This window comes from Saccostrea cucullata, unplaced genomic scaffold (assembly GCF_032062105.1).
Source record: "Saccostrea cucullata isolate Sc308-1 unplaced genomic scaffold, CSIRO_AGI_Scuc_v1 ctg7391, whole genome shotgun sequence".
In the NCBI taxonomy this organism is placed as follows: Eukaryota; Metazoa; Mollusca; class Bivalvia; order Ostreida; family Ostreidae; genus Saccostrea; species Saccostrea cuccullata.
In genome coordinates, this window is record NW_026939471.1 from 58,878 (window position 1) to 64,401 (window position 5,524).

At 31.7% G+C, this 5,524-nt stretch overlaps 1 long non-coding RNA gene across 1 annotated transcript; it reads left to right on the forward strand.

The window, feature by feature from the left end:
- The first annotated feature begins 3,880 nt into the window (after positions 1–3,880).
- Positions 3,881–5,066, forward strand: LOC134253075 (uncharacterized). The gene is made up of 3 exons (XR_009989066.1): positions 3,881–3,998; positions 4,491–4,602; positions 4,697–5,066. It is a non-coding gene; the product is annotated as an uncharacterized LOC134253075 (long non-coding RNA).
- Positions 5,067–5,524: the final 458 nt, after the last annotated feature.

Below are 5,524 nucleotides of genomic sequence, written 5' to 3' on the forward strand. Positions count from 1 at the left end.
ACTAAATGATTGATCAAACATGAGTTAAACTTTATTTTTATTTTATTATATAATTTATTGCTGTGTCTGGAAGAAATCTGATTTTGAACATTTATTTAATAGGTGAATAAAAAAAAAGAAATTTTAATTGATACGCAATGTATTTTCAAGGAACAAAAATTGTACGAACGATTCAAAAATAAGCATAACGTCAATTGATTCGCATTTAACTTCAGGAACGCTTAAATCTAAATATAATTATAAAGCGTGTTCTATACAGTAACTAAACTAAATAAACACATTTAAAAAAAATGAATCATATCCCTACAAGTCTAAACCTGGAAATTTGGGTTAAAAGTATTATTTTACACAAGGTATTTTGTGCTGTTTTACACACATTATACATGTATTTGTAGAAATTGTTTCTTAGATTATTAATAAATTATTAATTAAAGCCAATATATTTTCGTTTTAAATTAAAATTAGATATGTACTTCAGATTTAATCATAGACGGAAAGGATTTATTATATTTTATAGAAAAGAATTTTTGCCGAATTTTGTTATGATTTGGAAAAAAACTTAAAGTAATATCTGCCTAAAATATAAAAAAAAACTTAAAGTAATATTTGCCTAACTACCCGTATGAAGAAACCATTTTTTGACAAAGGAATATCAATTTGTTAAATACATGTATTTCAAATTTAATTCAATGTCATGGATACCTTTTCCTTGTGCTATAAATAGACTTGGCGAAGAGCGCAGAGAAAATTGAGGTGACTTCCTTTTTCCAGTGGCTTGCATGGTATTTATTGATTAGAAATCTAGAAAACATTCTTAATATTTCTAAAAAAAAGAAGTACACAGCAGAATTTTGAAATGGTTGATAATCTTTAAAATGGAACGAAATTTTTTTGTTTAAATCATAACAATTCGTCGGAGAATTTTCCGAAAATGGATACTATGAAATCATATTTCCATTGTGTTTATTTTTTGTTGTTTTCGAGGGATGAAGAGACCAAAGCATTTATGACCACCATAAAATAGTACATTCATCCAACTACTCAACAATTCTTCATCTACGAAATCAAACCAAGAGTTTTTTCCTCAAACAACGAAACTTTGACCCCAATATGATTTTACAGTATACGAGGATTGTCCTATAAAATCGTGTCATTTTGTCTATTCTCAATTGTGAAAAATCTCTGTGTTCTAAAACTTTTACTAATCTTTAGTACATTTTAATCAATAAACATAGCAAATTTCAAATACATATACATGTATGCATAAATAAACAAACATGAAATTCTGTGTTGTATTGCCTAGACGCGCACGGATGATAACGTCAAACTGTCGAAAGCAGCGTCACGTTTCCCACTTTTAAATGAAGGAATTTTATTGATGCCCATACTTGGGTTTCCCTTTGTCCATTAGCAGTAGAGGAAACAATCTCATGCATACAAGGGACAAATAATCCCTCTCTTCCCGGTGCGTGTTGCAGTAATTAGACCGTCTGCTATAGAGTTGCCAGGTAAGGAGTCAATCCTTCGGATGAAACCGTATAAACCGAGGTCTAATGTCGCAGTAGGTACAGGCACGAAAAAGAACCCTAATTGCTCAATAGCCCTGAGTGCCGAGTGCAGGACAAATTTTGAAACTGTCCACCGGTAAGTGGTTGCGGTTCCATAAGAGTGGAAAATTCTCAAAAGGGACGTTAAACAACATATATACTATTAATCAATCTCCGGTGCGCCGTAACGTCATCAAATGTCGCCATTTTTTGTTTGTTGTTTTGACCACTTTCTTATTACGAATGCGCGGGAAACTAATAAAAAAAAATAAGCGAATGCCATGCAATTTTTCAGAGAAGCGCTTAGTCTACGATTTAACTGGACAACCCTCGTATATTCACCATATTTTTACCTATGAGAACATCCCTTTAACTATATTTTGGCTACAAGATATTGAAAACTTAGAAAGTTCTAATTGCTTATAAGATTAAAAATATTTTATCCAATAAAATACTAACTTATCATTGATAGGCACAGGTACCACGCTTAGCTTTTGTTAAAAATGTCTGCTTATCAAACGACTCTCAAACTTCCAGGGTAGTATTTTTCTTTAAAACTAAAAGATTGTCTTCCTTTCAGATTGAATGCTAATGAAGTAAAACGGTTAATTGCAAGATTTTTTGAATGAATTTCAATGAACATAGTTTTATTAAAATGTTCATAAGGAGAAGACTATCTAAATAATAGAATGTATCTTATCCTTTTGGCTTTGTCAATAAAATATGTTCAAATCAAAGAACATTCTATCAATAAAAATACATAATTATATAAATCTATTAATAAACAATAAATACTACAGTACTAACTTCAAACAAAGACATAATATTGCTTTTTACTTAAATTTAACTCGAAGTAGTCATTAGTATTTATTATAACAAAGAAATCGTCACCTTAACCATGAGATAAAAACGAAATCGCTTTTAAGGGTTAAAGGTACAATATCACAGTGCTCTCTATTAAAGATGGAATCGCATATCATTGCATATAATTTGATAAAACGATGCATGAATTGTCTGTAAATCGATTATAAATAAATCAATGTCTTAATTTTAATTTTGTTCTGCTGAGATACAATGAGAAAGATTGATAAGAATGATTCAGATCTGTAAATCTTAAGAACCTGCGTTTGGGTGTAGGAATATTTTCAACGCATCTATTTTTTTTTAAAATTTTTATCTTCTGCGGTACATGTAAATCTTGGAAAAGTTGCATTTTCCCCTCTTTGTACCATCAATATCCAGGATTATTGAGACACTATTATTAAGAACGGGGATTTTGAAAAGAAAAGTAAGCACTAAAAATATAATTTTTATCATCAACATTTTATTCCTATAAAAGATGTGTCCATGGATTGAGAAGCCAGTTGACTTTTTGAACGATAGCAAGGGGAAAGGAGGTCCCCTAAAATATGAACTGTACACAGTATTTGATCTGCCTCATGTATATTCTTTTTGCTGCCACCAAGAATGCATTTGCTAGGGGTGAGTAAAATTACACCTTTTATATATCTGCTGTACATGACACTTTTTTGAAATATAGCTTATACTTATTAATTTTGTTACAGTGTTAAAAAATGGAAATTGCCTCTACATAAGAGATGAGATGTTTGTGGAACAGAAGTTTGAACATTCTATCCAAATATGCTGCACAGGCTCTGGGATACACATGAAACATGACAACTTAAAACGACTCGTAGATTGTTGTGGAGGTACAATAATACAGTACATTTCTTTTATTTGCGCTGCTACGAATTTTATCATTCCAATGATTTTTGATATTGTTTTATAGGAGCTATTTGGGCTAATCAGTTTCAGATGATAAGCTCTGCAAGTTTCAATGAAGATGATAAATTATCTAAATAGCGATATAAAACGATATGTTTACATTCAACCCCGAACACTCGCTTTTGATACTTTCATTAACCTCGCAAAAACGAAATGTTTTCCGGAGAGACCTATGACTAAGCATAGTTCCAGATTTAAAAAAAATACTTCAACAATTTAAGTAAAAAAAACCCTCAAATATACCATAAAACCATAGCTAACGGCTACTTTCTCTTATCCATTCCAAATGGATAAATATCATGTAATTTACAAAGTATAAACCTTTTATATATACTCTCCTGTATAAACTTAATCTAAAAAAAAGAAACACTGAAAGAGATTCGAAACAATATAATAAATTTGATTATAGTAATGATATAAATACAGATTTAATATCTTGAAAAGAATTTTGTTGACAGAAGTTATTTGATATTAACTTTGTGTTATGTATACAGTGTATATTATTTCAATGCATGCACAATTTACATGGCTGAAATTCACTTGCAGAAGGAACATTTTTACCGGACGAACAATTATGCCACGAAAAACACGTGTACGACAAGGAGAGTGGGCTTGGGATCAATGGCGAAAAACTTATCTGTGGGAATGAAGAGAAGGAAAATGAACGTAAATATAAATGAATATTTGTATGGCTTAAATGATTGATTGATTGTATACTGTTTAACGTCCCTCTCCACAATATTTCACTGAAATGGAGACGTCACCATTGCCGGTGAAGGGCTGCAAATTTAGGCCTATGCTCGGCACTTATTGCCTTTGAGCAGGGAAGGATCTTTATCGTGCCACACCTGCTGTGACACGGGGTCTCGGTTTATCCGGTCTCATCCGAAGGACCGCCCCATTTAGTCGCCTTTTACGACAAGCAAGGGGGTACTGAGGACCTATTCTAATCCGGATCACCACGGGGCTGTATGTATGGCTTAAAGCACAGAAATTATGCGAATGATTTGATATTCATATGAGTGTTATTCATGAGCAGTTAGTGACACAGGCAGGTCCAATATGAATGAATCCTCTATAGTCAGGTTATTTCAAAGTAATTTGTTCATCATTTACAGCTACAAGAGCTAGTTTTACAAAATTCAAAATCATTTTCAGGCGTCATTCATTCTGTTCTCAACACAAAGAAACCAAAATGTTGCGGAACACAGATGTATTCTTCTTTGACAGAGATTTGTTGTGATGGGTTGCTTAAAAGTTTACATGAAGGGTATGAAAATAATTTAAATATAACTTCATTATTATATCAAAAATAAAAGTAACATACTGATATGAAAAAAGATTATTTTTCTTTACAATCATAGCTGCAAAGATTCTATGACGGAAAGTTTCGCCAAAGAAGAGATATCCAGTACAAATAATACACTTTTTAACCTTCATTTTCCTGGAATTTGCAAGATATTGAAAGAAGTGGGTAACTGTTACCTTTTTAAAATCTTTTGCGAATAATGTATGCATTTGACATGTTATGCCATCTTGAATCAACGGCCCTCGTGTTGTCCAAACTCAAAAGTGGAATACTCAAGAGACGCTTGTGAATACGGAACATTTGGCTTTATGGTATACTGGAAATTGATATTCATGGTAATCCAAAATGTTTATGAATTACTGCAGAACACAGAGGCAGGAGAAATTGACATTCGGGAAATTCTGTTCAAAAGCATGCCACTTTTATGATAGAAAAATTAATTTGTTGTTGATATTTTGGTGAAATCGTATGAAAAGTAGAGGGATTGGATAATCTAGATCTTCAACCTCGATCCCTTCTTCTGTCTTCTTAGATATTTTCTCTCTATAAACGTTTCTTATTTTCCTCTCATTCAATTCAATCTACATCTGATATCCAACGGCCTTGAAATCAACAATCAAATCTTACTTGTAGATACATTTTTTATTTGAAGCTTAACTCTTTGTTTCACGTCTCTGCTCGAAAGAAAAAAATATTACTACTCACGTTATGCGGGATACGCAATAAAAAAAGCAGAATATCGAAGAATTACATGTACCTGTATCTCATTCTGATAATTTTAATTTTCAATATTTATAAATCCAGTAAATTCATTTAAGTAAGGGTTTATCGTTTGCTTAATAAAGTATTATTTCGTTTTAGAAATATAAGCAATGAGGAAACA